At 45.3% G+C, this 24,076-nt stretch overlaps 1 long non-coding RNA gene across 1 annotated transcript; it reads right to left on the bottom strand.

Moving 5' to 3' along the window:
- Positions 1 to 13,363: 13,363 nt before the first annotated feature.
- LOC132249859 (uncharacterized) lies at positions 13,364 to 22,646 on the bottom strand. Its single transcript, XR_009461347.1, has 3 exons — positions 22,290 to 22,646; positions 16,488 to 16,653; positions 13,364 to 13,529 (listed from the first exon to the last, which is right to left on the bottom strand). It is a non-coding gene; the product is annotated as an uncharacterized LOC132249859 (long non-coding RNA).
- Positions 22,647 to 24,076: the final 1,430 nt, after the last annotated feature.

The raw sequence follows: 24,076 nt of genomic DNA, 5'->3' as shown, positions 1-24,076 counted from the left end.
TGAAAAATGTGTAAGAAAGTATAAGAATGTATCCAGAAATATTTTTGTCTCTTTAGCTCCACCCCTTACCCCACCCCATTTCTGTCTTCTGGGTAAATGCAGTCTGGCTACTTTTCAGCTGGCATTGCCTGTGAAAGTTGCTGCAACTGGTTGCCAAGAATAGCATTTTAAAAACATCACTTTCAGCCAAAGCCGGCAGTGCAGCCAATGCCCTTGGATAATATCTGCTGTTGATAAAAGCAGCTGTCCCTTGAATTGTTGATTTAGTACTGGTAGTTGTGGCAGTGGTTATATGGAAGGGAGGAGGGGAATTGATTGCAATGGGGAAGGGGAACAGATGAAGAGCAGTATTGTATTTTCTCACATATAACCTTTACCTTTCCCCCAAAACCAGATAGTAGAAATTAGGGTGCACATTACATGCAGGAGATATGGCTTCCCACAGAAATTTGGTGGTGGGGATGCAGTCGCAGCATTTATTGTCATGGCTCTGGGAAGTGAGGGTGGCAGTAAGCTCAAGAGCAGGCTTAGCTCCCTATCTGCTCCTACTCAGATGCTTGCCCTAGGTAAGATATTTTTATCTTCATGGTTTTTCATTTATTTCTAGCTTTTCAAAAGCAAGGTGTGCACTTTAATTTGGGGTGGGTTATATGTGAGAAAATACAGTAACTCTGGAGCAGTTCTTGAATAAGTTTTGGAGGTAACCAAGGCAACATGTATTTGGGGAGGAGAGGACTGGATCTGGTCTTACTTTGGGCTGCCTCAAAAAAGTGCCTCCTTGTGCATTTAATAGCTGCAGTCAGATTTGTGTAGCTCTGTGGCCAGTCTGCAAAACCTGAATATTTTATTTGACATTTGATTTACTTCTGAGGAAGTGGACTAGAAAAAGCTCCCAGTGTGTTGCCTCTAATTATTAATTTAAATTGAGATTAGAGTGGTAAGGTGTCCAACACCATTAGTCTGCTTTAAAACCTTCTCTGCAATGACTCCTGGCTGTAGCCATCAGTCTATTTATTTTGTGCAGAAGGCCTGAAAAGTGTTCCTCCTGCTTATAGAGTGTGTACCTTGAAGAAGTGCAAGATGGTAGTAGGATGTTGCATGATGGATAAGAACTTTGGCAATATGACTATGGCAATTTGAGTAGTAAGGAGAGAGAAGTGGCTCTGAGATAAGTAGCTTAGATGTGGGACTGCTTTGAAGGGGCTTTTCTCTGTGCTAGTGATTTGGGGTGACTGATTGGTGCTACAGTGTTTGTCTAGTGTCTGGTGTGTGTGTTTGGAGTCTGTCTCTGCTCCCCACCCCACCTTCCCACCCTTGTGGTGTGTGATGTGGCTTTGAAACCAGGTGTCCCACCTGGTTTGGTATAGGCGCTCTCTAGCAGCTTAAGAGTGCACACCCAGTTCAGGCCGCGGGGCATGTCTCTGGGACTTAGATGCTGGACTGCGTTCACCCTCGAGGAAGGCCCCAACACTCTCCTGCCATGACTTGATCTTCCTTTTCAGTAGTGGGACTCTCCCTCATGGAACCTCGCGGACTGGGAGCTGCCCCTTATGGGCTTTCTTGGGGCTCCACCTCCCCTACACCCCAGCCATATGCCAGCCCTAAGGACAACCAGGTGATGGATTACTGGCTCATCTCTTTGATGTTCCCTCCTGCTCTTGTCCCCTCTTGCCCATCCCCTGGTATCTTTCTTTGCCCCAGATGTCTACGAGGTGTGGAACCAGTCTTGTCTCAACGTCAGCTCTGACCTTATCTTCAAGATGTCATATCTGACAGAGCTGCTTCCACTCCTCTTCTTGACCCTGCAGGTCATTTGGGGATACCTTCCAGGTGCTAATGTAAAACAGAAAAGAAAAAAGAAAAGAAAAAGGACAGTAGGGGTTCAGGCCTCAGCCCAGCCCACTCATGGCTCCAGTGTCTGTGGTTGTCGGGATCCTTAAATGCCATCCTCCTTGGCCCGACTGTCCTGACGGGCTGGATATTTACCTTTTTAAGGGAGCCGGGACCCTTCTTGCGAGTCCCTGTCCAGCCTCTGCAGATCTATTGATTCTGCCATCCAGTAGCCCGGGGAGTAGCGTCACCTCCTGTCTCCAGCTTAATTGCCGCCCGCACTATTTCCCCACTGCCAGCTTTTAAATTAACTGGGTGGCAGTTTGCGATGACATCATCTGCCGGCACCGCTCTCAGCCACAAATAAAAGAGGCTGATAAACTGTGCCGGCGGTTCTTCTCGGCGTGGTGCAGTTTTTCCTATAGAAGGTAAGTGAGCCCCCTCCTTAGGGTTTTTGTTTTTTTCTTCTGGCAGCTCACTCCAGCCTTGAGTCCCACCATGGAAGGGTGTTCCGGGACCTCTGTTTGTGTCCCGCTGGAACAATGAAAAACATTGTGTCAAACAAACCTGATCTCTTTCTTTGACAAAGGAACTACTTGGGTGGATGAAGGAATGCTGCAGATATAGTCTACCTGGACTATATCTATAAGATAATTATTAAGAGGTCCAAGTTAGAATAGCAGGAGGTTTCGAGTGGAGTCCCACAGGGGTCTGTCCTAGGCCTGGTGCTATTCAATGTGTTTATTAATGAGTTGGATGCTGGCATAGAAAGCTTCTTGAGCAAGTTTGTGGACAACATGAAACCAAGAAGGATTGAGAACACATTGGAGGGTGCGAGCACAATTCAGAAAGATCTTGACAAATTGGAATGTTGGGCTACAGTTATCAGGGTGAAGTTTAGTGCTGATAAATGCAAGGTGCTACACCTTGGGAAGAATAATCTAAAACACAAATACAAAATGGAGGACACCTGGCTGGATGGCAGCACTGTAGAAAAGGACCTGGGAGTCTTGGTAGATTACAGACTCAATATGAGTCTGCAGTGTGATGCAGCTGCACAAAAAGCAAATGCAGTTTTGGACTGCATCAATAGAAATGTTAGGTGCAAGACATGGGAGGCGTTAGTGCCTCTCTACTCAGCACTGGTTAGGCCTCATCTGGAATACTGTGTACAGTTCTGGGCTCCACATTTTAAAAGGTCATGGAGAACTTTAAGAGGGTCCAGAGGTGAGCAACAAAGATAATAAAGGGCTCGGAAGGCAAGTCATATGAGGAGAGGCAAAAGGAGCTAGACCTTCAATTTCACTGTAAGGAAGGGAAGTGCTTCAAGAAATTCCATCACATCTTCCTTTTGTAGAGGAGTCTATGAAAAGGTCTTTAAAAAATCTGTACTTGTGACATATGAGGTAATTTTTATATTTATGTGTAGGAATTTATATGTCTTTATCTGTAGGATAGAACAATTATGAAGAAGCAAACCAGGTGAATCAGAAATTAATTGCCCAGTTAAAATTCCCAGACTTTGACATAGCTTCTTCAAAGATGCCTATAAAAAAATCACATGACCACTTGAAAGGGAAACTTGTACCATTATCATTCTGTTTCATTGCACCTGAGTAAATCACTGGGAAAAAACGGATTTTCAACAAAGGAAAGGATCAAGGAAGGAGTGAGACAATTTAGTAAAGCAGGGCATGACTAAAAGATAAATTTCCCCTCAGAAATCAGGAAGTTGATTAGAAATTCATAGGGGTTACATGGCTGTTGCTATGCACAGAGGTGTAAGGATGTGGCTGGGTGACCAATGGCAGCTGTTTTTTTCTGCTTCCCCCCAAGTCAGCACTCATGGCGGCTGTCCTGGCTGCTCCACCCTAGTTATCCCACTGACTATGCAGCAGGCCAGGGACACTGAAGACTTCAGAGAATCAAAGGATTCTTCCTCCAAATGTATTGGCCTTTGTCACTTGAGTTAAAGGTGCCTCAGTTTTAGCTGTTCACTGTTTCACTATGCTTCAAAATCATGTTTCTATCCAGTGGAAGGGCAGTGGAACACAAATATACCAGTCAGCCCAATAAAGTATGTCTGATAATTTTTAAATGTTTAGCTAACATGTTAAATCGTTATATAAGCCAAGGTTGTTTTTTTTCAAAGTGATTTAGTCGCACAGTTGTGCTTTCTTGTAAAGGCACTAGGAGCTGTGTGGCTAAATCACCTGGTCATCTTTGACAATTGTAACCTATATATATATATATATTTGAAAATTATGTTAAGAAAATGGTTAGCCTTTCAGAATCAAAGCTCTCCAAAATTATCATGCTAAGAATAAGGTTGCCCAGCAAATTTCAAATCCTTAAAGGAACAAAATGCAGGAAGATATAGCCCTGACATTCCTTTATGGATGCTATACTCCTCTCTCATAATTGTGACATCATTCTGATGGTTATGTTAACAGAGTACAACATTCATTTGACATGCTGGCAGTAGTCCTGAAGTACACAGAAGCCAATAGTTCTTTCTTGCATCTTTGTCTTGTTCTGTTTTTTATGAGACCCACTATCAATGATGCAGATAGGAAATTGTTGTGACAAGTTATTTGTCTACTATCTAACAGATTCTTCAGTTCTGAATAGTTTAAACTCCCAAAGATATTTCTATTTTCTGATATCACTGCTCCTATGAAATCATTCTACAAAGTCACTTGGTATATGACATACTGGGTGTGTCTACACATGCATTTACTGTGCAGTAAGCGGTTTTTAGACCAGTGTCCACACATGCGGGCATTATGGCACAATAACTCTGTGTGTGGACTGACTTGGGACTAAAGGTAGCATTCTGCAGGTAGCAAATTTATGCCCAAGTTGGCATAAGTCACCATAGTTACTGCGCAGTATAGACATGCACATGTAGACATGCTCCCATACTGCTCAGTAATTTTCAGTTACTGCACAGTCACCTAAGTTAGTTAACCCTTAATTTAGAACAATAGTCATGCTCTTAGGCAGTATTACTGCCTTTATCATTAAGTGTTGGACAGAATAAAAGATGAAGTGTGGAAATAGAGCCTAGGTGTGGCATATGATAAACCCATCCAATAGCTGTAGGTAAATACTGATAAGAAGTTGTTCCTAAACGTTCATATAGTGAGGTCTTTGGGGCTATTGTTTCTCTAGAAGGATAAGGATTTGTCTCTTGTGCACTACTGGTTTCAGGTTCTCTTGTCTCATTTTGGCCTTTATGTCTTTGGTAGAAATGCCACATCTGTCTGATCAGCAATTTCCTCATTCATAGGGTTAACAACAACTTCACTTCCCAGGTGTGGAGAAAATGTTTTTGCTTCTGGACTCAGAGTCTCTGTGCCAGTATCAGGTACCATTGTATATTGTAACTGATCTTCTTTGTCCCTGTCCAAATCACAGAAGTCTGAATACTTTCTGATCTAATCTCATGCCCTGTTACTTTGTGGTGGCTGGGAGGGCATGGTTATATCCAAGGGTAGTGGAAAAGTACAGGTTGCACTATCGTTTTTCACTTTCCTGCTTTTGCTCTGTAGATGGGACTATTCCCTTTTCTTTAAAGAATGACCTAGATTTTATCTTCCTGAAAAGGCCCAAATCTGCCTGGTTCCTCTCTCCCTGAGAAGTCCCAGATGAGGGCTCTATCATTTAATGAGAGGGTAGCACTACATATAATCCCATGATAGGGGCAGATTTTTAAAAATCATTTTGATTTCGGCTCATGTGCTTCTTTCATGTGCTGTTTCCATTTTACATATCATTTTCGTGGTTCCCCAAAACAAATTCTGAATTTACAAGTTAAATAGACATGATGGCATTGAGTAAATGTGTCCATCTTCCATATGATAGATACAAATGCAAGAAATCCCTTACCTTATTTCTAGTACAGTTACAGGCAGTCCTTGCACTTATGGCGGGTTACGTTCCTGAAAAAGGCTCCGTAAGTCAAAACGATGTAAGTTGAATCCGATTTTCCCATAGAAACAATGTTATAATAGGGGGTTATGTTCCTGACCAAGGGCCTGATGCCCAACTTTTTATAGAAATGACCATAAACATAATATTTAAATCAACTATTTAATCAACTATAAATTATATACACTGTACAGTACAAAGCTTTCTAAAGTATACTGTATATAAATTGATTAAACAGGGCCATTTAGTATTTAATCACATAAAGGAAGGAACACCTTCATCAGGGTCATGGAATTCAGAAGGACTTCTTTTTCTTTTATCAGCCATTTTGAAGGACTGAATATATAAAAAAAGCTTAACATACACTAAGAATGCAAAGAATACAAGAAACTTACATGCTGGAGCACATCAGGAACCAGACTGACTGGGTGACATATGGGTGGCAGTTTGTGCACTGCCATCATGTCATCATGCCATAAGTGCGAGGATCCAGCCCTGTAAGTAATAACATGGGTGTAAATGGCAGAGTGCCGCAAGTGCGAATCACTGTAATTTGAAATGCCGTAAGTAAAGGACTGCCTGTGTAGGCATGCAATATCTTATTGTCTTGTTCTTTATGTAAGGTTTTCGATAGCCAGCAGAGTTTGTTCAGCCTTTTGTCCATTGTCCTGTAGCTGGTATGTGATTCTGTCGGGTGTTTTGATTTCGCAGTAATAGTGTAACTTTGGGCACAAACTTACAAATTTTCATGATGAATCTCTTCAGGTTAACCAAATTTAAAACCAGTCACTGAAGTTCTTGTGTGCTTGAGTTATTAGTGGTTGATAACTATCAGCATTATTTAGGCATTTTAACCAATTATTGTCTAATGTAAAATGTGTAAACAATTATGGGAGCAGGGACTAGAATCCATGTTCCTCCCCTCTTAGGAAGTCCTCTCATCGTTTATCCCTTTTGCTGCTCACAGATCTGTTTTGATATATGGAAAACTTGAGTTCAGTTCCAGATTACCTAGGGAAATGGGCTCTCATGTACTCAAGCCCTCCTCCCATATTATACACAAACCCTGACTTCCAGTGTTTCTCATTGGCATACTGATACTTTCAGTCTTCCTTTGCATTATCCAGTGATGCCTTGCTGAAAAGAGTCATCAAAATGGGAACTGTGTATGGGTGAAACTACCAGAGTTGACTTCAGGGATGCATGAAGCCCTTGGTCATAAACCCATCCACAACTGAGGCTTACAGCTATAAAGACTAATCTCCTTTGCGTCCTTTAAGAAATATTTTTTTTCTAATCCTTTCTCTCTTTTGTTTTTGGTGAAAAAAACCTACCTTGGAAAATGTAAACTGATCACTGAAGCCATCACTTTGTAGATATTTATAGAGGTATATAACTTTAAGTTTGTGAGTAGTTTTTGTCCCTGTATTTATTAAAAAGCATGAGAAATTCACATTTGCCCCCCTTTCATTGTCTTATTAGGATATTTTTTTACCAAAGCTATTTTAATACATTTCCAATGTTTCTGTAAATTTGCAGTGTAGTTTTTTTCTGCCAGTTCATGGCACTACAGGAGAGCTATCCCAAATTCTAAGCTTAATGTAATGATAAGAAATTTTCATCACTGTCATTAGGAGGTTAAAATAATCATACCGTATCTAAGAGCTTTCCAGAGCTCTCCTTGTTTCTCCAGCTTCTCTTAGCCTTTTGAGAGGCTCAGGTGCAGATCTGATATCTTGTACTTTTTGCAGAGAAAAGCTAATATGGTGACATATGGTTACACTTGAATTATGCCTTAAAAATAAAAGGTTTTGTACCAACTCATTTGAGTCAGTTTTCAAAGTGAAGCTGGACCTTCTATTTAGAATTGTTGATAGCAAACCAGAAGGGGGGAAAAATCTATTTTAATAGAAGAAAATCATGTCAATCACTTTTGCACATATCTCTAATAGAATTAACTTTACGGTTATAATGTAGGTAGACTTTATGGCATCTGGGTAAAATCTGCCAAAAACTATAAGCAGTCATTTTCTAAATTGCCAATATTGCATATTAATATTCAGTACTGATCTTTAGGTGTTGAGTGTTAGAAAACCAGACAGGCAAGTGTTATATTTACTCAAATATAAGATGACCACCCAATAATTAGATTCTATATATGGAAAATTTATAAATTTGTTATAATTTTCCAGGTATAGAATCTAATTATTGGAGATTTGCCTTGAATTTGTCTCCCTTCTATGGCTACAGAAGGGAACATAATTCTGTGGGGAGGTCCCCCCCTTGTCCTTTGCCCTCCCCCAACCTCTTCCCCCTGCAGCCCCTTCCCCCCTCCTTACTGTCAGACTCTGTTTTCCCTGAGGACATGGAAGCGAGAAACAAATTTGAAAAAGCTGACCTTGAAATAAGCATACCTGTAGTAATTTGCATATAAAAAAGTTACTACAGGTATCCATGTACTTAATTCATCCAGAACTGATGTAGTACTTTTGAAACTGCTGTCAGTATTAGCACAGGATCTCTATAAATACTTTTTAAGTCACATTTTTATACTTGTATATAGTACCAACTATGCATGATATTAGCTCAAAGCCAAAAGGCTCATTATTTACCATATAGTTCATTGAGAAGGGCCCCACCAGAATCAACAACACTTCAAGCCATGGTGACCACATACTTCAGCACTGCTCACTGTGAGAGCAGTGCTCCAGATACCACCCCTGTGAAGGATCCATGTGCTATTTAGCCCCCCACACATGACTGGAACCAGATGTTCTAGTCACAAGTCCTGGGATCTTCTAAAAATGTATATGCAGATGAGGTGCAGGGCAACCTGGTCTAGAGCTACCTCATGGTGAGTGGGACTGCATTAATCATATGTTGGGACCTACTCAAATTGTCATTTTGTGGATTTCATGTAAATTGTAAAATCCAGCATTGCCCGTGAAATTATGCAATGCCTGCGAAGCCCATGAAAAAAAACTTACTGAAAATAAAATGCTGGCTCTCCAGAGCTACCAATTCTCATGGCTGCTGAGGCCTAGCTGTACATTCCACGAGGGGAAAAGGGTGAGGATGGCTGCCAGCACAAAGGGGAACTCAAGATGGCTGCCCCCCCTTCCTCTCACTGCTGATTGGCTGAGAAGTTTGCCTATTGTGTGATCTCACCCCTCTCCACCAATCAGCAGTGAGGGGTGGGGATGTATGATGGACAGCTCTTGCAGCCAATCTACAGTGAGTGGCATGACCACCAGGGCCCCTTAGCCAATCAGAGGCACAGGGCGAGGGGGGCGGGGGGGGGGGAGCACTGCAAGCAGCTCATGAAAATGGCAACTGGTCCCATGATCTGCATATGAAATCAGCTGCCTGCATCCTTGAGTTGGGCAGATACTTAATCATATGTGAGAGACTGGGAGAGTGGGTAACAAAGGGATACTGGGTGAACTGTTTGGTAGCCCATTTGGTGATGTGTGCCAACTGGTGAAAAAATGGAAATAATTGGAAATGGGAATGAAAGGCCTAGCTCAGCTGTAAGAGTGAAGAGGAAGTTGAAATGTATTCACTATATTTTTGAATATTTGTTGGTGATGATGAGACTGTATGCATTGGGCACTACCATATATCCTATTCAGATGGGCTATACTCACCTATCCTTGTGATAGGTTCCCATCAACATCTCAAACGTAGCAATTTTGGCACCAACGGGAGGGTGTCAGGGCTGGCTCTGGCCCTGGTGGTGCCAGCTTGGTGTTGCAGTACCTCCAGGCCCAGTGCAAGTTCCTTGCAAAAGCAACACCTGCCCAGTTCTTTTTAAGGGCTATAAAAAAAAAAACAAAAAAAGGGTTCCCATCAGTATCTTTGACCCATATAGGCCATATGCTTGTTTATAGACATGTTCAGTGTTGGCTGCATTTAATCAGCTTCATAGTTGGTTTGTGTTACTGAGCACATGCTGCTTTTGGCAGCAGTTTAATGACAGGCATTGTATTTAATGATGTTTCCTTGTATAAAAATATAAGATGAGGGCTTTCCCCCCCATGTTGCTCAGGAAAAAAACCTTGTCTTGTATTTGAGAAAATACAGTATATGGTTTGAGCATTACATTTTTAAAACTATAAACAGTTTTTAGTTATCATGAAACATTCATGCTCCTTTATATATTTTGATATAAAGTCAGTAATGAATCTGCATGCCAATAAAATGACTCATTAATTGTGCATGATATATATTCACTAGGCCCCAAAGGGATTGGGAGGGCCGTGTGACTATTGCATTTGCTGTTATTGTATGTAAAATTACAAAGAGATTAGTATAAAGTAGACAGAAAATTAGTGTGAAGATTATTATAATTTGAGGAAAGGGATTGTTGGAATTTTCTGGTACATACTACTCTTTGCAGAACTGTGTAGGCAGAATAACTACAGGTTAGTGTTCCAGCTTCTCTCCAAACAACATAAACAGGGTTGGTTTTCAAAGGAACATATCATATGTGTACATATACTACACCACAGTTGATGAAATGGCTTTGCAGCAGGTGGAATGTTTCAATTATGTAGTGGATGGAAAAGACCCAGGAGGCCTGCATGAGCTGGCTTTGGTTAAGGGTGACTACTCTGACCAAGATTATGGAAAATCCAGAACATTTTTTAAGTAACAAAGCTAAGAGTATGCCTGGCTTTAGGTGGTCTTACAGCTAGGTGCTGTTGAGCCATGAAAACTAGTAGCTGAAGAAAATGAATGAACTAGTCTTGTGGCAAGTCATTGTGAATATCTATTCATTCACCATTGTCAGGATTCCTTGGCAGCTAGAGGTGCTCTTGAAAAGTCTGAGATACTCAAGACATGCCTGGAAGCGATAAACATTTTGCATACTGATATTAATGTGGCTGTGCTGTTACTGACATTATACCTAATTATATTATTCCTCCAGAATCATGGCTTCAGTTCAGCAAAGCGTTTAAAGTGCTTACCAGTAAGCATGATGTAAGGATTACAAACTGGAATGAGGCATTAAGCTGTAAAACGTTTCATTCATTTTTAAAGGACTTTCTATAACCACTGTACAAATCTGAGGAGGCACTTGAATAGGGACAAGCAATTATTTTGTGTGGAGGCCTGCTTACCCAGTTTTGACAAGCTGTTGAAGGCCGCATGGGTAGCCCTGCCCCTTGACAGGTGCCCTGCCCCCTGGTCACCATCTTGGGGCCAGAAATCCCAACCCTAACCTCTGACATTTGCTCCTGGAAGTACTCCTTCGTGGAAGAGTGTTTGCTATCTTAGAACTGGGAAAAAACAAATTATGTACTAAAAATCAAATACCCATAATAATATATTTTAATACAATTAAAAATATATATTTTTGTCCTGATTTGTGCATGTTGTGCTGTATATGTAGAAGTGATTGCATAATAGCTCAAATGCGGTCTTACTTTTGTATAGTGTGTGGGGTGTACATGGGTGCACCCTGCACACTTCTGAGCCAGTCAGCACCCTCCCCCACTCTGCCATAGCCCAGAGCCCAAGTGCACTGGTGCAGCTGCTCAGATCCAACTTTGGAGGAACCCTCCCAGGCTTCTAGTGCCCCTTGCTGGATCCCCACAGGCTTGTTCTGCCCCCAGTGGCCTTGGCTGTACCCCTGCACTGTCCCCTGGGCTGGCCAGGCCCTTCCTGGATGGCCCCTGGGTTCCTGGCAGCTACAGGAGCCTCCAAAACACAAAAGCTTCTGTGGGCCTAATCCTGCTCCCTGTTGGAGCTTCCTGAACCCTGGACTGGTTCCCTGCCAGCTCATGGTGGCCCCCTGCGCTGCCTCCGGGGCCAGCCAGGAACTTCCCTGGGGCCCCTAGGCTCCTTGTGGGTGCAGGAGCTTCTAGAGCAGAAAAGTGGCCACAGCTCCTGGCACAGCCTCCCTACCCATCCTGGGGCCAGTGGGTGAGCTGCCTCCAGCCCCCTGCAGGGCCACCTGCCAAAGCCACCCATGCGGGGTGGGGTGCAGCTGGGCCATTGCTGCCCGAAACCTCAGGCATGCAATGTAACTTCTGCGCTGCCTCCTCATGCTTCCCATGCCCTAGGTTGTGTCCCTGCTGGCCTGTGCTACTCCTAGCAGCTCCAGGAGCCCTCCACACTGCCGCCAGTGCCAGACAGGCCCTTCCCCAGTGGCCTCCGGCTTCCTGGTATCAGCAGAAGCTGCTGGAGTGCAAATGCGGCCACAGGCCTGATGCAAGTTTCCACAACTGCCTGGCCCCAGGCCAGGCTGCCAGAGGCAGGCACCCATCCAGGCGGCCTAGGTCCTAATCCTTTCACCCATATGGGTGAGTGCAAGGTGCATGGGATCAGTAGTGTGTGTGCTGTTCCCCGCCTGTACCACAGGGTTGGGGGGCTGGGAGCGAGCGAGTGTGTGGGAGCCCAGCGGTGCCCTAGGGCCAGCACTGGTGGGGCCCAGAGTGGGGTGGAAGGAGCCTGGGGAGTGCCTGGTTGGGTTCTGTGGAGCTGAGCTGGGCTGCACCACCAGGGAGAGAGTGGAGCTGCCCCAGAACACCGGTGCTGGCTCTGGCACCCCCACTCGCTCCCAGCCCCCAACCCCAGCCCCATGGTTGGGGTGAACCAGCACATGCAGCCCCAACCCTGTGCACCCTGCACTCACCCATCTGGGCAAAAAGATCCCGGCTGTTGCTGGCTCCTATGCGCCTGCTCACTTCTGGCTGTGTGGCCGGACTGCAGGACTCAGGAGGAGCCGGCCCAGTCCGAGGACTGGGGTGATTGCCTGCGGTCCTCCCCTGCCTCCCTGTCCCCCTCGCTCTTACCTGAATTTCCTGCTCTGGCACAGGCACAAGCAGCCCCACGGCCCCAGGCCAAAAGCCTTTGCTAGGCAGGGGCTTCTGGCTGGGGGGGCAGGGCCGGGGCCAGGTGGGTCCTTCTGTTCAAGGGGCCTGCCGTGGTTTCCCCTGGGTTCTACTGCCCCTGGCTCCTGTCATTATTGACAGGAGCCAGGGAAACATAAATATTAATTTTTAAAACTTTTTTAAGGGAAGGGCCCTGTGGGCCGAATTCAGCCCGCGGGCCATATTTTGCCCACCCCTGCATTTGAATGTTAAGGCCATCTTTCTCTACAATTACTTATGTGATGGGCTCTTTCACATGATCACATCCAAAACAATTGTGGGAATTATCCAATGGTGCAATAGTGAAATTAATATTGATTGCACTTCCATTAGTCTAGTCATGAACTGTCAGTCAGGGATATGTCAAATGCTTAGTCTAGTTTATTCAGGTGAGATCCTTGATTAAGATCACAATTTTGCCTTGCCTTGCTATTGTTACTGTTTCCTTTGGCACAAAATGCTTCCTGTTGATACATCCTTCTTGCTGGGTTTTCAGTTGACTCTTCCCCCTGGTTGAACATCTATAATTGTGAACTCATGTGTGTGAATGGGTGGGTGTGGGTGTGTGGCTGGTGTCCCTTTTATTTCTCATCCTATCCTGTTTGCTCCATCTAGATACAGCCATGTTCTTGAAGGGTGGGAGAAAATTTTAACTGAGTAAATTTTCATTTATGGCAAAATGCAAATTGTCTATGTTTTTATTACAGAATTGTTCTCCATTTGTTATTATAAAAGGAATATCAGGTACAATTGTCTATGTAATCCAATCCAATCCAATGCAACATTTACCACATTTTTTCAGGATTTAAAATGGCATAACAGCACATTCAGTTTTTCTTGGTACTTCCTCCAACAGTGTTCAATTATCCTGCTAATCTAGGTCTCTTCCTGGAACAGAAAATAAAAATAATGTATATGAATTACCTTAGCTTTCTAACATGTACATTTTATAATATTGCACACAGATTGTAAGGGGCTATATTAGATAATTATTTTCCTTCCTACTTATTTATCCTTTGGGGGAAAATCTTTCTACTTTACTTTTGAGTCCAGGATTTTCTTTTCAAATATGTCCATTTTTGTTTACAGGCTGTCTTCAGATCTTTCAAGTGGTCTTCTGATCATTCTCTTTTACAATCATAGCTTTTCTTTATGATTTTTAGAGGCACCTCTTTAGCATTTGTAGCGATGCTGGTAATTATTAGCCAATGTTTAAGGTAGGGGTGTCAAAGATGTAGCTTATGGATTCCTATCATCTGGCATTCAGTGTTGCTTGTGGGTCTTGGACCAGCCCTGTGCACTGCATGCAGCCTGTGTTTGTCCCAGGGTTGTGAGCTATACATAGTATGCAGTACGTGGCATGGGGCTGGAAGCAGTGCAGGTGTGCTACATGTAGCATGTGGGGCCAGTCTGGGGCATACACTGCACAAGGCATATGGAGCTAGGCCAGGGCACATAAAGCATGTGGCATATACACTGGACTGGCACCAGGAGCTGGTTCAGATCAGTCCCATAGACAAGATGTGTATGCCAGATCCAGCGTGTAGGACTGGTCTGGCAGGGGCATCACATGTCCCAGATTGGTCACATGCACCATTAGCAGCATGTGCCCCAGACCTGTCCTGAGAATCATAGGCCTGGGGCTGGCACGTGTTACATGCGGCACATGGGGCTGAAGCTGGGAGGCACTCTGCAACCAGTGTGAAGGGCTAGTCTAGGGCATGTTCTGCATACAGTTTCTGCATCAGACTGAACTTGTGACTTGAATTTGGCATGTGGAACTGGTCTGCAGTTCCAATCTGGCCCTCAGGCCAGCCCCCCATATCCCTCATCTGGCGTATGGGGCCAGAAAAGTTTGACACCCTTGAGTTGAGGAATTCAGGTCATTACTCCACTGACAGGAGAATTTGTTTCTCCTCTTTGGGGCATGGAGATTGTTGCATGCATATGCCAGTAGGAATTTATTCAAAGAACAGCTATTTCTACAAACCCTTGTGAAAGAAACCTTCCAAAAAACGAACCCAGTTGGTGCACATCTTCACAAATGGCTTATAATAAGAAAATATGAACACAGATTGAATAGTAGGTTTGGATTTGAACAAAAGTTTGCATATTTACAAGAGTATATGTCTATATTCTGTTAAACAAGATTTGGAACTATAGAAGGAGCAAATAATGGGTTATTTTTACTGTAATTTCTCTTTAGTTTCCATTAGGATCCACTGGAAAACTTGGAGAGGTTTTTGCTATCCTCCAGTCTGGTTAGGAACTTATGTTATTTGCACACCTTGTCTTTAAGGGACTGTTTGTAACAGAGAGCCTAAGGCTAAGCCCTAAGGCTCTTTGTTACTTTAAGGGAGAAAGAGCCCAGGGAAAACCACAATGAGTGAGGACTTTGAGGGAGAAGCTGCAGGAAAGCTGGCCTGGGGAAATAGGAACTATGAGTGTTTCCTGCAGAACAATAAAACAATGCCTGTGTGAGCACTAGGAAGGTTATTGCTGTGCTAATTGCTCTGCAGTAGGACTGTAGGCTGGAGCCCTGCAGGGGAGACAAGGCACTGCTATAGGTAGGCTGCCATGGAGACCAGTTAAAGAGGCTAATTAGAGGCCAGCTGCAACCAAACCTGTGAAGTCATTTGACCAGAAAGGGGCAGGGCTTGGGGGAGAGATATGCCAGGTCCAGAGCCCTGGTAGCAGTCTGGCCCTGCAGGCTGAAGAGAGAGGAGCTCTGTGGTGAAATGTCTGTGGCTGCTCGGTGGACTGTGAGCATGCTGTGCCTGGTGACAGCAAGTGAAGTGCTAAGGGTTAGCAGTGGACTAAGGCCCATGGCTGGGGAGGAATCATAGAAAATTAGGGTTGGAAGAGACCTCAGAAGTCATTTAGTCCAACCCCCTGCTCAAAGCAGGATCATCCCCAACTAGATCATCCCTCCCAAAGCTTTGCCTAGCCGGGTTTTGAAAACCTCCAAGGATGGAGCTTCCATCACTTCTCTGGGTAACCTGTTCTAGTATTTTACTACCATCCTAGTGAGAAAATTCTTTCTAATATCTAACCTAAACTTCCCTTGCTGCAACTTGAGACCATTGCTCCTTCTTCTGTCATCTTCCACCACTGAGAACAGTCTAGCTCCATCCTTTTTCAAACCCCCTTCAGGTAGTTGAAGGCTGCTATTAAGTCCCCCCTCAGTCTCCTCTTCTGTGGACTAAATAAGCCCAGTTCCCTCAGTCTTTCCTCATAGGTCATGTCTCCCAGCCCCCTAACCATTTTTGTTGCCCTCTGCTGGACTCTCTCCAATTTGTTCACATCCTTTCTGTAGTAGGGGTCCCAAAACTGAACACGGTACTCTAGATGGGTCCTCACCAGTACTGAATAGAGGGAAATAATCACTTCCCTGGGCTAAGCAGATGTGTGTTACATGTACTTGTGTAACACCAGCCTAAGTAGATAGAGAAAAGTCATACAAGCTCCTGTTATATATCAGTTCTTTCTATGGCATATGTCACCACGTTGTCCTACCTGAGCTAAATTGACCTAATCCACAAAAGAGGCAATATAAAGGGAGCAAGAGATGTAAATTAGGAGGCTACTAATTTTCCCTATCATATCCTTACTAGCTCCATCATTATCCCAGGGGACCTATTACTGGTGTCTCCCATGTCCTTTCCTAATCTATTACAATGTCACCATATCTATACTGCAGTCAACATGTTACTTTTTGAATGCTCATTTGACTCCTGAACAGAAGAACCCATAAGATCAGGATAGGAAGGGATGTCAGGTTGGGCCCTGTGACAGTGCACAGGTTCCATCAGCAGCATGAGTTATTTTATGCAAATAACTTCTTACCTGGCATTCTATTAACCAGCTGCACTGAGCACTTCCACAGAAGTTCCTCACATATTTCTTCTTGTTCACCATCTCTAGTGTAGTCACATTTCTATGGGACTGCTAGGCTTGAAAGTTGAGTTGATGGAGGTTTCTATCATGAACAACTACAAATTTTCCAGGTCTTCTGGAAGCAATAAGAAAGACCTCATGGTTAAGGCTGCATTAAGGAAAGCACTTAAAACAGGACTAATAAATCTCTATGCTCCTTTTAATTATTTAATTGTAGTCCTTATATATGGCTGTCGCAGGGCACTTAGGTGCCCTGCTCCTAAAGAGGGGAAACTGCTAGAGAAAGCACCCTAGCAGTGAATAAGGAGCCCAGCTGTTGGTTGCCAGGGCAAATGGAGCCAGCAAGCAATCACACCTGCCAGCGGTCAGCTGATTGAAAGGGGCAGGACCTGGCTTCCTTATAAACCCTAGGAGCTGAGGCCAGAGGCAGTTGCCTGCTAGCAGCCCAGAAAGAAGGAGCTCTCTGCTGTGGAAAAGAAGAGAAGCCTGAGCAGCATCTGACACTGCTGTGGGATGAAGAGCCCCGGTAGGCATGAGCATGATTATAGCTGGGTGGATTCTGTTTAAGTTATAGCCAAAGGGCTTGCATTTGTGTTGCTGTTTATCACCAGTGGTTTGGGTGAGGCTATTGGAGGAGGCCTCATAGGGGACTCACACTAGTGTGGGGACCCGAGTGCCAGTGAGGGCGCAGCATTCAGGTTACGTAGACCCCAGCCCCAGAGGAGAGGGGCGGCTTTACTGAGAGGGCCCCAGAGGAGAGGGGCGGCTTTACTGAGAGGGCCCCAGAGGGGGCACGGAGAGAGAGACAGGGCTGTGGAGAGCCCGAGTGCCAGAGAGGGCGTGAAGACAGTGAGAGAGGGACAGAACAATGTTTATTCCAGCTGTGAGGCTTGGGGCGTGGTAAAAGGGGTGGTTGGAGCCATGCATAGCCCCTAAGGCTAGAGTGACCCTGAAGCGCCCATTGTAAAGCGGGACCCACGAGGAGTCCTGAAAACCATGGGGTCTGAGTAACCAGCAAGACGTGACTGAGAGGGCATAAAAGGCAGCCTCCCTGATATATTGGAACATCAAAGACGTGGCGGGCGAGAATCTGAGGGTGCCCTTGGGCCAACTTGGCATGGAAAGGGGGCTTTGAGGAGATCACGGCCCTCCTGCAGGACCCCGCCATGACAAAGTGATGCATTGGCCGGGAACATAAGGCCGTGCATAGGGAAGGAACCCGTGTCCCTGAGAAAGGGGAACAAACCTTAGGGCTAGTACAGATATAAAGAAAGGCAAGGCAGTGAGACTGGGGGGTTAAGAAGACAAGCCCAGGTCAAGGACGAGACTGCTGTTAGAAAACGTAGAAGGGAAGATGTTGGGTCTGATCTAAGGCTAAAAGTAGAACCATGGAAGGAGTAGAGGATATAGAGAGCTTGAAACAAGAGAATTTTGCCTGGCTATTACGGGTAAATGTATTAGAAGAAAAAATTGCAAGGCTAGAATGGGAACTAGAGGTAGCCCAATCCCAGAAGGAACAAGCGAAGGCAAAGGCCTCTGGGTTAGAACAGCGGGTACAAGCAGGGAAAAAGGAAGGAGGTTCTAAAGAAATTAGGCACCTGATTGCAGCAGAGGCAGAGAGGACTCGAGTGCTGGAACGGCTCATGGCAGAGGAGGCCAAAAAGAGCAGGCAGAGGGAAGAGAAACTGCAAGAGATGCAGAGGGAGATGGAAGCATGGAGGACAAGGTCTACTGAGACCTACAGAACTTAGGCAGGAGAACCAAAGGAGATGCAACAGGAGTTGGAAGTATCAAGAAGCCTCATCAGTTTCCTACAGAAAGAAGTCTGCAGCCAGGAGGACCGCATAGACGAATTGCACGATGAGTTGGAAGACTGGCAGCAGAAGTGCATGCAGGCAGAACACCTAGCACAGGGGCTGCGGGACAAACTACTTGAAAGCCATGCCCAAGCAAAAGAAACGGGCAAGGCGGTCACCCAGGAGACGACAAGATACGAGGCACTGCATGAGCAAAACTTGTTCCTTGAAAAGGAGTTAGAGGCCGGGGCGAGAGAGAACGAGGGGTTACAGTCCCAATTGCAGAGTGTGGCGGCAGATAAAGACCACCTTGAAGAACAGGTACGGTCCCTTAAAACCCTCCTAGAGGACAGCTCGGCTAAAGAAGCAGTGACAAACACAGAGAAGGAGCAGTCACAGCTTCAAAGGCAAGTTTTAGAGCAGCAGATTCAGGCCCTGGAGGCCGAGAATAAAACACTACAGGCAACAAGCAGTCAGACAGCTACAAAAGGCCAAGATCCTGGGGAGTCGGAGGTAACAAGTACAGCAACCCAGGCAGAAGAGATGAGGGAAGTTATAACAAAAGAAATGAAGACCCTGAAGGAATACGTGGCAAATCATGAGGCATTACGAGAGCAGAAGCAGTCCCTTGAAACAGAGGTAAGAGCCAGAACAGAGGAGTTTGTAGAGTTGCGGGCTCAATGACAAAGGGTAGAGAAGGAAAAGGACCAACTGGGGGAAGAGATATGGTCCCTGAAGACCCTATTAAAAGAGAGCACAGCCAGGGAGGCAGCATTGCAAGGAGAGATTGAACAACAAACGGTACAGACTGCTCAAATACAGACCGAGAGACTGACTGCAATAAGCAGGCAGCTGGAAAAACATGCTTCCAAGGCTAAGGCAGGATGCGAGGAGCACCTTCAAGAGCTTAAAAGCTTGAAAGAGGTCTTAATAGACACAGAAAGACTGACTGAGACTGCACAGCCCCTGCTCCTAAAGGTCCTGAGATACCAGAAGCAACCCAGTACGGTTAACTTGGAAAATCCTGGAGAAGAAGAGGAAACAGGGCAGCAGGAAAATAATACAAGGAGGGAGGCTCTCTCAGGAGTAGACCCCACGATGATACGAGAAGAGATCATCTCCACAGTCATGGAATGCCTGGATCGGAGATGGGGGCAGTGGGTGAACCAGTACACAGAAGAAATGAACTGCCTGAGAAAGAAACTAGAGAAATTTGTCAGTTGGTATGATGCTGGAATATTGGCAATACCAAGACAGGTGCAACAGAGGGAGGTAGATAAGGGAGATATGGCAGCTGTACAAGACAGTGAGCCGGTCAGTAGAACAGACAAGAACAGTGACCTAAGCTACCTTGGTCACACTCAGAAGGGAGGACAGACAAGACAAAAAGGCCAGAGATCAAAGATGGCCCAGGCTCTGGCATATAGTAGACAAGGGGCAGGTTCCAAAGGCAAGAGAGCAGTAGAAGCTCTAAGTAAAAGAGAGGTCCAAAGGCCTGAGATGGGCCGGAGGAGCCAAACCCCCAGGGAAATTAAGGGGGGAGGAGGAGTACGTCCCAAGCTCTACCCTCGGGACAAGATATCAGATTCCACACAGAAGCAAAGACCATGCCGAACCCAGACTGCAGGCCAAGCTAAGGAGGCAGAAGGTCCATCAACAACAAAGGTAATTTGGGGGAAGAAAGAACAAAGGGTAGGAAGATGGCCATGCGTTTATGTTAATAACCTCCCAGGGCAAGTCAGATGGTGGACCCTGAGAAAAATAGTTGAAGCCAGAGTCGGGGGAGTAGCTTTTGTAAAAGTATATACAGGGCCTGGCAGAAGATCCACTGGCCAGGGAACGATAGAATTTTGGAGGGTGGAAGATGCCCGGCAAGCACTTAGGGTGCAGTGGGAGCTTTGGGGAAAGCTCATGGACTGGCAGGAAACCAAAGGAAAGAGGGATTTGTTACAAGGGGCACAAAGAAGAGGAGGTCTGGGACACATGAAAAGGGACAAGACACCCCAAGTAGTAGGAGGCAGCTCTCCCAGGAAGAGAGAGGAGGCTGTCTATATATTGATGGGGCAGTGAAAAGAAGAGAAGAGGGAGGCCTGGATTGCACCCTACTGGGGATGGCTAATGTGGGGGGACTACCTGGGGCGGGGTAACTCCTGAAAAATCCTACACAGTGCGCCCCTGGGTAAAAGGCGAGGAGGAGGCACCTGAAAACTTCCGCCTCCTGCATTTGAGTTACCGGGTGCCTGAAGAAAGGCCGAGAAGAGCCACAGCGTCTGGCAACACCTGACGAGAGTGAAGATCCGCCTCGGTGAGTCCGGATCTTAAGGGGGGAGGTGTGTCACAGGGCACCTAGGTGCCCTGCTCCTAAAGAGGGAAAACTGCTAGAGAAAGCACCCTAGCAGTGAATAAAGAGCCCAGCTGTTGGTTGCCAGGGCAACTGGAGCCAGCAAGCAATCACACCTGCCAGCGGTCAGCTGATTGAAAGGGGCAGGGCCGGGCTTCCTTAAACCCTAGATGCTGAGGCCAGAGGCAGTTGCCTGCCAGCAGCCCAGGAAGAAGGAGCTCTCTGCTGTGGAAAAGAAGAGAAGCCTGAGCAGTGTCTGACACTGCTGTGGGATGAAGAGCCCCGGTAGGCATGAGCATGATTATAGCCGGGCGGCTTCTGTTTAAGTTATAGCCAAAGGGCTTGCATTTGTGTTGCTGTTTATCACCGGTGGTTTGGGTGAGGCTATTAGGGATTGGAGGAGGCCTCATAGGGGACTCGTACTAGTGTGGGGACCCAAGCGCTAGTGAGGGTGCAGCATTCAGGGTACATAGACCCCCAGAGGAGGGGGCGGCTTTACTGAGAGGGCCCCAGAGGAGGGGGCAGTGCTTTGAGACGTGCCAGAGAGACGGCGCAGAGAGAGACGGGGATGCGGAGAGCCCATGCGCCAGAGAGGACGTGAAGACAGCGAGAGAGGGACAGAATAACGTCTAGTCCAGCTGCGAGGCTTGGGGTGTGGTAAAAGGGGTGGTTGGAGCCACGCATAGCCCCTAAGGCTAGGGTGACCCTGAAGCACCTATTGTAGAGCAGGACCCATGAGGAGTCCTGAAAACCACGGGGTCCAAGTAACCAGCAAGACGTGACCAAGAGGGCGTAAAAGGCAGCCTCCCAAATATATTAGAACATCAAAGACGTGGCGGGCGAGAATCTGAGGGTGCCCTTGGACCAACTTGGCACGGAAAGTGGGCTTTGAGGAGATTATGGCCCTCCTGCAGGACCCCGTAGTGACAATGGCTTAATAACTCTTGTTCTAGGATAATTGAGGGGTTTTGTTTGTTTGTTTTTGCAATTTTTACATTTAAATGTTTTTTCTAGAAGAAATACTTAAATGCTCCTTGTTAGAAATTTAGCCTGAATGTCCATTATTTAATTTTTGTTTTTTCTGTATCTCCTCTCCTCTCCTCTTCCTATCACAAGTGCCAAACTTCATTCACATCTACATTAATACCACGTCCAATGTATATATTGTGTAACCCGAGTGGTACTCCAAAAAGTACCCCCTCTCCAATTGAAGGGATCAGAGCAGGTGCACAAGCACTGTGGGAGGTGTAGGGACTCTCCTCCCCCTATAGAGCAGAGCCAGACCACCACTGGGGACTTAACCATATACCTTTTAATGAGGGAACATAACAGGCATAATCAGGGGGGTATAGTGGACACCACAATGACCCAATGGGCAGGATTCAACAAAGGTTAGACACTTACAATCATTGGCAAAAGACAGGGTTAACAAAATATAAAACACAAACAACAGAGCACACAATACTGGTTGGGGAAATATAAAAAGGCACAAATTACAAAATGTCAAAGGACAAAGAAATATAGAGCCTGGGTCACTGGAGGGGGAGAAAGGAGCCATTGTGTTTTCCCCCCTGTCTACTGCAAGAGGAATTTTTTCCTTGTTAGCTCACTCACCTCAAGTTACCAAAGCTGGGACTTGAACTCAGATCTCCCACATGGTAGGCAAAAACCACTGCCACACAGCCACCACTGCTGGTACTACTTCATGCTGCTAGGGGTCTTGACCTTCCTGGATCCCTGGTCTCATTTCGAGCTGCCTGGCCTCTGATTGGAGGAACTGGAAGCCAAGCTGGGACCCCTCAGGTCGCTGCTCAGATCCTCCTGCTGGCCACCGCCTCTTGTAGGGGATCCTGGAGCCCAGCAGGATGCCTCTCTTGCCAGCCACACACCATGCTGCTGAGGGTCCCGCTGCTGCCTGCAGATCCTTCTCCTTCAAGCTCTTCTGGGGCAACTGCTCCCATGCTGCCCCTTTTATCCCCCTCCAGGTGACCCAAGGGGCCAATCAGGGGACATGAGGGGTGAATCTCTGGGCCTGATTGGTGGGGAAAGGGAATCCCAAGTCCTCCAATCATCTTTTGCCCTTTCAAAACCCCTGGGCTAGGTCACTGCCAGCTAGCCCGTCACAATTGTTTTGAAAGATTAGACCTTAAGTAGATTAATAAGATTTTCCCTGTATTTATAATTAATACTTTTATTAAAAATAACTGAGGCATATCTCCATCCTTGTTTTACTATTGCCTTACTCTCCAAGTTCTAAGAGTGAACCCTTCTCTTTTATCATTCATTTAATCTTGCATATCTAAAGAGGAAAGAATTGACATGTGAGGAAAACTATTAAATTGACCCTTTATGGCAAAAAATGTCTCAGCAATATCTGCTTTTTTCTGAATCTATAATGCAAGCTATACATAGTCTACATAATGATGAGCATGCAAGTATATCTCTGGAAGTCAGTCTATATTCTTTGTTAGTCAATCTATAGTCGTTGTTAGCTGCAGCATTGCAAAAATGCATCACTGTTCCAAAACAATGAACACTTTCATAGAAGAAAGCATAGAGATCCCTGGAATTGTTGACATATAACTGATTCTCCAGTTCTAGTGGGAAGCCCATTAAAATGATCTGAGTGATCAAAGTGGGGTCAAACCACTATATTCTCCCAAAATGGCTATAGTTCAGTCATTGGAACAGGAGACCACACAACCAACTTCTTACAAAATATCTGCTAAAGGAGATTAAAACTATCATTTTAGCGTCAGGACATTACTTGAGCCCCATGTTAGCTCTCACATAAAACCACAAGGTTTCTAACACCATGTCTAAGCACTTTGAAAATGAATAGGCCTTATTGTTAAGAGCATGTGGTATTCCTCTCCCTCTCTCCTTTTTTTTTTTTTTCTTTCCCTGTGACAACATTAACTCTGGCAGTTAGGCCTGGTGTCTGGATCTGAATTCTCTTACCTATTCTTTTCCTTGGCATAACTCCCATGGTTAAATTGCATATGGTAGCTCTAAAGTTACACAGGTATGGAAGTGGATCAAGATCAAACCCTTTTTGTACTCAAGTTCCCAGGCTGCAGGCACTGAAGTTCTCTTCTCCCATGCCATCTACACTTTTATTACACAAATCAGACTTTAGGCAAGGGAGATTTGAAATCTTAGTTAAACTCGAAACCAATACTATTATACAGGTTTGGGTTTGACAGTGCTCTAAAATGGACAGATCCAGGGTTTTGAACAGGGGGTACAGATAGTATGGCACATTGTCACATTTAACAACACATTTTCCTTCTGTTAAAAAGAAACTAGAAACTTGACCAATATTGTAGGGGACTAGCATTATAATATTCTGTTTAAGATCAAAGCAGAAAAAAATATAACTGTTGGAATGTACACTAATT

The sequence above is a fragment of the Alligator mississippiensis genome, chromosome 4 (assembly GCF_030867095.1).
Source record: "Alligator mississippiensis isolate rAllMis1 chromosome 4, rAllMis1, whole genome shotgun sequence".
Lineage (NCBI taxonomy): Eukaryota > Metazoa > Chordata > Crocodylia > Alligatoridae > Alligator > Alligator mississippiensis.
Note: the sequence above shows the minus strand (reverse complement) of the source record. Positions and strands in the feature narration are given on the sequence as shown.